This window comes from Petaurus breviceps, unplaced genomic scaffold (assembly GCF_028583685.1).
Source record: "Petaurus breviceps papuanus isolate PSGF00001 unplaced genomic scaffold, PetGlider_PUasm1.0 90845, whole genome shotgun sequence".
Classification (NCBI taxonomy): domain Eukaryota; kingdom Metazoa; phylum Chordata; class Mammalia; order Diprotodontia; family Petauridae; genus Petaurus; species Petaurus breviceps.
Genome location: NW_027187359.1, coordinates 11,856,500 through 11,865,214, shown reverse-complemented (window position 1 = coordinate 11,865,214; position 8,715 = coordinate 11,856,500). Strand labels below are relative to the sequence as shown.

The 8,715-nt window shown below is 36.8% G+C and overlaps 1 pseudogene; it reads right to left on the bottom strand.

Moving 5' to 3' along the window:
- Positions 1-1,082: 1,082 nt before the first annotated feature.
- On the bottom strand, positions 1,083-1,982 carry LOC138149272 (glutathione S-transferase theta-2 pseudogene; annotated as a pseudogene).
- Between the last annotated feature and the right edge of the window lie 6,733 nt (positions 1,983-8,715).

Here is an 8,715-nt window from a genome sequence, read left to right as displayed (position 1 = left end):
GATGCCGTTCCACTCCCCACTCAGTGTTTATGGAATGGCTATTATGTATATGGCACAGGATTCAATGAGATCTTTAAGAATTTGACAGTTCTAGTTAGGAGTGGTTGAGCAAAAGATGGCTCGGTATAAGCTATGACAATACTGTAGTATGTCGGTATATAGTCAGCAGTGTTTGTTGCTGAGCAGAGTGGTGATAAGTGTCTGGATCTAAGTCTTGACCAAGAAATCTGTTTTTGATGGCAAGGAAAGGACCTCAGGTAAAAAAAAATCCTAGAAAAGGAGCAAAAAACTCAGAATTCATACTGAAATCAGAATCTTTCAATAGGTGATATAATGACATCCATTTCCAACCAATTTCCATTTTATAGTAATACTAAGACAAAAGACAAAATTTCACAGCAAAATAAAACAAAGTTATATAGTTTAAGTTTAGAGTTTTGATTTACAGACTAATCGTAGTGTTAATACTGGAACTTCCTTGGAGAAAATATCTTCCTGAGATCTTTTGCTTACTTACTCTTCAGTCCCTTCCTCCAAGGACTCTGCTTTCAGTCTGATCAAAGGTATACCAACGTCTCTCTTATTTAGATGAAATAAAAAGATAGTCCCAACTCTTTACTTTATCAATAGTTAATAAGCATTTGTTAAGAACTTACTATGTGCTAGGCACTGTAATAAGCCTGGAGATACAAATACAAAGAAAGACATTCTCTACCTGCAAGGAGCTTATGGTCTAATGGAGGAGGATAATACACGAAAGGAAGTTGGAAGGGTGAAGGGAGAAGGCGGCAGTCAAGGGGACATGACAAAGAAGTCCAAAGAAATTCGAAAGCAGTGCACCTGCTAGGAAGCATAACTATCTTAGTTTCTGGGAGTAAAGATCTCTTCCAAGAACTGTCTTCTCTTTAAAGACTGATTAATTTGATCTTTGATTCAAGTTAGCCAGATAACTTCAGGTCAGGTTATTGTTATAACAGTATTTCTTTTTTTTTAACAAGGCAATGAAAAAACATTTACTCAGTTCTTGCTACACATCAGGCACTCTGCTCAATGCTTGCAGTAAAAGACAAGCCAACAAGACCGTCCCAGCTATCAAAGAGCTTACATTCTTAAAGGGGGGGAGGTGACAACATAAAGGGAGCTAGGCCATGGGGAGGGGGTGGAGCACAGAGGCATGTAGTTGGGGAGGGGAATGCAGCACTGGAGAGAGTTCATCTGTCAGGGTCTGGGGTCCCGGGACCAGGGTCCAGGATCTTGTATTAGGGAATCTTTGAAAGAAATAACTTCATCCTCTCCTGCATGGCCAAGGGGATGTCCTTCAAGGACTTGGGCTCTGCACAAAGTTTACAGATGGCTTCCCGGGTCTCTTGGCATAGCTTCTCCCCCAAGGTGGCCTCCACCCACCCACGCCAAGCTGCCAACTTGGGCCGGCCCTTGAAGACATCAAAACCAGCATAGAAGGTCTGCATCAGCTCCTCCAGTGCCATCAGATCAGCAAAGGAGATCTGGTCACCAATGAGGAAGGACTTGTCATGAAGGCTATGTTCCTGTCCACTTTCTCCTTGGGGATGTGGATGTCAATGAGAGGGCCCAGCACCCGAATCCATAGCAGTAAGCCAAACGTGCCCCGAATGGAGTCAGCATGCCAGGACAGGTATTCTTCAACCCGGGCCCTGGCCTGCAGGTCTGGAGGATACCAGTGAGCTAGGGTCTTGTATTTCTGACTCAGGTAGTGAAGGATGGCTGAACCTTCTGCCAAGGTGAAGTCTCCATCTTTCATGGCTGGCACCTTCTTCAGGCTGTTCACTTTGGCAAAATCATCAGTCATGTGCTGCCCCCAGAACAGCTCCACTTTCTTCACCTCAAAGGGGATGCGATTAACCTTGGCAAAGAGGTAGACTGCACGGCAGGGCTGGGAGAGAAAATCCAGGTAAAGTTCCAAACCCATGGTTGGGAAGAGTGCTGGGATAACAGTATTTCTTAATGTTTTATAACACTGTGGCAAAGGGGATGATTTTCCTCACCACTACCATCACAACAGCTGCTGAACATAGGTAAGCCATGAGCCCCGAGAGTGGAAGCACCTCTCAGGTCAGTCCTGCTTCCAACCCAAACCCCAGTTAATGTCCCAGGAAACAACGGAAACAACTCCCTTCAGGATAAGTCTGACAGCTCCCTTTGCTGGCACTAAAGTCACAAGTACTGAAGATATGGAAAATAAATTTCTCACCACCAAAGTCTTTGACACTGCTAAATGTTTTGACATTAAAAATTCCTATGATTTTGGCAGTAGAAACAACATTAAAAAGATGTATGACTATCTTTTTTTGCAGCTGTACTTGAAGTCCAATAAGATCTCCTATTGTTGAAGCTGCCTATACGCATTATCTTCCTATGTTAGAATGTGACCTTCTTAACAATAAAGACTGTCTTACTTTTTTTCTTTGTATCTCTAGAGTTGAGTACAATGCTTTGCACATAGTAATCACCTAACAAATACTTTTTCATTTATTCAAATTAGGTGGTTTTTTAAATGTACATTGAATAAAGGTATTTTACCTTTGAAAAGAGTCTGTTTTGTTTCCTAAGCCGTCTTCTGATTTCACAAGGTAAGATCCTGTAAAATGAAGACTACGTGTTCCCCTTTTGTTTCCTCTAGTGGCCCCAGTACCCAGAAGCATAATTGTACTCATTCCCAAACAAGAAGTTGACCAATCTAGGCTGCTTTCCAGTGCAGTCAAGAGGCCGACTACTCATTTTATATTGACTTGCAAATACTGCTTAGACACAATACTACAGTGTTCCTTTTTTTTATTTCAAATGATTTCACTTCAATTCTAAAGGCATTACCTCCTGTGAAAGAGCTAATTTGAGCTCAGTCCCAAACCATTTTACAATCCCTTCAATAATGACTAACCATAATGCCACCACAGAATTATGCATGAGGTTTCATTAAAATGGACTACTGTCTGCTGGATACTGTATTGAGGGGGAGAAATGAAATAATGTAAATCAGAATTTATTGTGTGGCTCACACACACCTCCTCTTATTTCTTTTATTTAAGAAGAGAAGTTCCTGTTTATATTTAGCTTGCTAAAAGAAGATTACGCATCTGATTCTATCTTCAGCAAATGTGTTATTGCATATAAGGTGGTCCATTAGCTCTGGGCTGCAAACCAGAAAGCATTGTCAAGATTATAAACAACAAAAACCAGAGCTATTGAAATAAACCTTAGAGATCTTTACTCTGGGCAAATATACTTTCAGTGTGTTACTCTTTTGTGGACACCAGCTTTATTTTGTGTATACTTAGTATTTACTTTTTTGGGTCATGTTATATGGCCCTAGTTAACCAAAAACTCCTTGTTTTCCCTTTTGCTTCTATCTTTGGTTTCTAGCCTTATAATTAGCTACACCTAACACAGAGTCTTATACTCAATAGGTATTTAAATAAATGCTGATTGGATTGAATTGGATTTTAGGATCATAGAGCTAGACCTAGAAGAGAGGTCATGGAGTTCAATTATCAATAGATAAGGAAATTGAGACCCAGGGAGACTGAGTTTCCCAGGGTCCAATTGATTGATTGAGGGTAGGTTCTGGGTTTTTTGTTTGTCTGTTTGTCTGTTTTGCTTTTGTTTTTGTATCTATCCCCTATATCTAGCACAGTGCCTTCACAAAGTGTACCTTTAACAAAAATTTTAATCAAATTGGATAAAATAAGTTAGGTGTATTTCTACTCTACTTGAATGGCTATTGTCATTCTGCCTAGTAGATCTTTCTGAACCAATAGGAAGAAGGAAAGGAGGAATTATATCCCAACATAAGTCTTCTGGAATTATCATTGAGCATTATATTTGGTATGAATTCTGTTGTCTTGTGCTATTGTCTTCATTGGTGTTATTGTTGGCATTGGCTTTATATATGCTATTATTCTAGCTCTGTTTTCTTTTCCCTGAATCAGTTCATAAAAGCTTCCTTAAGTCTTTCTGAATTCCTTTTATTTATTGTTTTTTTATAGCACACTCTATAACATGAATATATCATTCACTGTTCAGGCATTCTGTAGTCAGTAGACATACTTTCTTTTTTTCTTTTATTTTATTAATAGTATTTTATTTCCTCTAGTTACATATAGAGACAAATTTTAACATTCACTTAAAAACTTTGAGTTACAAATTTTCCCCTTTCTCCCATCTCCTCCCCTCTCTCTAAGACAGTAAGCAATTTTATATGGGTTCTATATGTACAATTGTGTAAAACATGTCTGTAAATTAGACACATACTTTCCAATGTTTTGCTATTATAAAAATGCTTCTATAAATATCATGATATATAGAATTTTTTCTGTCATTAAGCTCTTGTCATATGCCCAGTAGTTTAGCAACTTTTGTTGCTTCATTCTAAGTTATTTTCCAAAAGGGTTAAACCAATTTACAGCTCTGTCAGCATAATAATGTGCCTGTCAAAACCAACATTGACTGGTTTTCTCTTTTATCCTCTTTTTCTGTTTGCTGGGTTTGAGATGACACTTCAGAATTGTTTTAATTTGCCCCCCTACAAATTTACCTGTTCTACAACCTCTTCCTGTTTCCATCATTTTACTCCTTAATCTCCCCATTTTGATGCCATTCTACTTCTAGCCATAGATCTAATAACATATCAGACTCTTCTATAAAAGTGAGAATCAGTATGGTATAGAGCTTTGTTTTCCAAGTTAATTTTTCCAAACAAAAATCCACAAATATTAAGGAAATGTAGGTCTCATCATCCCAGGGTAGCTTGGGATGAAAAAAAAAGATGAACACCTTCTCATGTGAAAGAAGGAAAAGGCTTGGTAGATATTCTCAGAATATGTAGTAAGTAGATTTAAGATATACAGAAATCTTTTTGAAACAAATAGACCTCATTTCACACAGTAATGGTAAAGGTTGACAAAGGGGTATATATCACTGGATTTGTTGAATGTAACCTAAAGTGGGTTTTCTCTTGATGCAAAATATGAGATCCAAAAGTTCAATCAAAAGGCCTTCCATTGGTAACAGCTCCACAAATTCAACCAACAATAGACCTTCCATGGACAACAGCTCCACAAACTCAACCGATGACAAAGAGGTATTGGACAAATGGCTGAGTCTTACAGATTTGTCTAGAGAGTCAGAAGGAATCCACATAAGGTAATTGCCACCAGAAATTACAGAAAGGTTATTTTTAAGAAGCCTGGACTTACTGATTAAAAAAGATTATACAATGAAGGGGTGGAAACTGCACAGGATTTCACCATTGGTTGCAAAATGTAGCATCTACAAGAAACCTAGAAAGACATGATCAAATATATATCAGAATCTTGCTGTCCTTTAGAAGCCAACAGACACCAGATCTCTAAATTTCAAATGCAAATCCTCAGATATCCTGGATTATTCAGCAAATAAACTGTGCTAGAACCAAAACATCATTGCAGAGAGAAATATTACCCACAATCAACTGGATTTTAAAATTCAAGAATGTTTTAAATAGATATCAGGAGTGTGCTAGAACCAGGTTGAATTGACTCCTGAGAGTTGATTGTTAAATTTTGAGTATGAGCATTTACAGATCAGAAATCAGCAAATACTGCAAATCAGGGCGTGATTTATTGTTTTGTTGATTGTCTTGACTTAAGAAACTGATGGAAAAAATATTAGTGATGCGGATTAAATTTCACAAGTATGTCATGCATGCATTTTTTTTTTCTGGAGAGCCACTTGTTAAACATTTATCAGCATACTCCTGGATGTGACTTTATCAAATACTCTTGATCTTCATAATATAAGGAATAAATATCTTTCAAAATATAGAGACCCAACTGAAGACATTTAAACCATGTGGGAACAGAATAAGCCATCATGTACACGTCATCATTGTCATCATGTCTACTACTGGAGTTGTCCTAAAGTAACTTCCAGAGGATGTGTGGAAGATGAGCTTATATCCCAATACTCTTGTTCAATTACAAAAAAGCCATCATTTTACCCACCAGTGAAATATCCAGGAAAGCATTAAATATAAAAGAATGAGAGCAGAATATTGACTTGTCCTTAGACCAATCCTATCAAAACCCCATTAAAATATAAGAATGAAATGACAGTGATATGATAACTAGAAACAATAATTGACATTTATATAGTACTTTAAGGTTTGCCAAGTACTTTATACACATTTCATTTGAGTTTTTTTTAGCAACTTGTGAAGCATGTCACTTAAGCGTTATTATCCCCATTCCGAAAGTGAAGAAACAGTTTTAAGAGTTAGGTGATCTTTCTATAGCCGGTTAGTGTAGGAGGTGGTATTTGAAGCCAGTATTTTAAGAGGGCAAGTTGAGAAAGGAAGGAATTCCAGGTATAGGAGGCAAACAACCAGTGTAAATAGAAAATAGAGCATCGTGTGACAGACAGCAAGAACACTGCTTTGGCTGGACCATTTAGTGTATAAAGATGATAATACATAATAAGGCCAGAATGGGAGACACAGACTATCACTGGGTCTGTATTTGAAACCTTTTAAAGCTTGGTAGTAGTTGAGAGGGCTTCTATTAGGCTGGCATATCCTTTGAGACTCCAGGATCATCTTCATCGCAGTGATGAGATTTCAAAGTAAGATTTCAGTAGAAGAGCCCATCATTAATAGTCTTAGATTTATAGCTCTTTGGAGATCAACTACTCCAAAGTCACAGAGCAAGTCAGTGGTAGGACCAAAACTAGAACTCAAATCTCTTGATTTATCAGTTGGATTCTCTTCCCATCCATGCATACTAACCTGGACTTTCTCTTAGCAATGAATACTTCGTTTGCTTATGAAATGAAAACATATGCTACCCTTTGTGGTGAGGCTGTGAACCAGAACCTTTGTAGCAGAGTTGACAATGCTGGCTGCCAACTTGCTCCTTCCATACTAGTATTTACAATGTTGTTGTTTTTTTTTTCAGATTTTAATTTTGTTATTATGAACTGGACAAACATCAATAAAAATGAGCATTTCCATATAAAAAGAAAAGAAAAACAAGGTTGTATGTGGAACCATGAATCTATTATATATGGCTTATTAAACAAAAAAAAAATCCGCACATTTATATGTAACACAAATTTAACATGTTAGTTCTGAAGCTGTCCTCTGTCTTCTGAACTTCCTTCTGAGTGGGACAGGTGGAAACTTCTCAGGTAGTATTCTAAAATCTAGACATATTTGTCTTAAGTTACCAAAGACTTACTCTCTTTTATACATTTTAAAAAATGTTTCATTGATGATCTTATCTTTCTCTTCTTCTTTTTGTGGGGGCATCATCACTTTCCCTTCTTCTTTCTCCTCCTTTTCCCCCCAATCTCCCCACTCCCCAAAGCCTTTCTTTAAAACCAGAAATTCTTAACCGGGGGTCCATGAACCCTAAAGGGCCCATAGATAGACATCAGGAGGACTGTAAACTTAGATGGGAAAAGTAATATTTTTATTAACCTCTAACTGCAATTTAGCATTTTCTTCAATTATTTAAAAGCATAATTCTGAGAAAGGGTCCTGTAACAAATAAGCATAATCAAGCAAAACACATTCATATATTGACTATGTCCAAAAATGTATATCTCATTCTATATTATCACCTCTCAATCAAGAGATGGGATGAACACTTCATTATTGGTCTTTTGGAGTCATGGTTGGTCACTGCATTTGTTAGAGTTTTTAAGTCTTTCAAAGTTTTTCGTTGGTTTGTTATTTTACAATGTGGCAGTTGTATAAATTCTCTTGGATTTGCTCATTTCACTTTCTATCAGTTCATATAAGCCTTGAAGTTTTCTCTGAATCTTTTCCTTTCATCATTTCTTACAGTATAATAATATCCTATTTCACTCATTTACTATAATTTGTTCATTTCCCAATTGATTGACAGCCCCTTATTTTCTAGTACTTTCTTACAACAAAAAGTGCTTCTATGAACATTTTAGTATATATAGATCCTTGTCCTCTTTGTTCTCTTTGGGGTATATGTCTAGTAGTGACATAATTTGGTGACTTCATTCATATAGTTCCAAATGACTTTCTAGAATAGTTGGACCAGTTTATAACTCCATGGGCCTTTCCTCCCAGGTCTCCTCTGACCATAATTATTCTCCATTGTTATCATCTTTACCAATCTGATAGGTGTGAGGTGGAGCTCTAGAAAACATTAAATTTGTGTTCCTCTTATTATTAGTTATTTGAAACTTTTTTCTTTCTGTATAGTTATGGATATCTTCCATTTCTTCTTTGGAGAACTGTCTGTTCCTCTTGTTTTCATACATAAATTCCCTATATATCTTGGATATGAGACCTATATCAAAAAAAACTTGCTAAAGATTCTTTTCTTTCCATAAACTTTCCCTTCTAATTTTAATTGCATTGATTTTGTTTCTACCTAAGCTTTTCAATTTTATATAGTCAAAATTGTCCATTTTGTCTCCTGTGATCCTTTTTATCCCTTGTTAAGAACTCTTCTCCATCCCTGGTATAAAAGGTATCTTTTCTTGCTTCTTTAATCTGTTTATGGTGTGACCCTCTATATCTAGTTTATAGTATTCTCCTGGGTAGTTTTCACAATTTTATGATAATTTGTAAGGCCTGACCCTAGTCAAGGTGTAAGAATCAAGAATGATAGTTACATAGGAGCTGTGTCCATCCAGAACAAGGCATTGAACCATGGTGTGAAG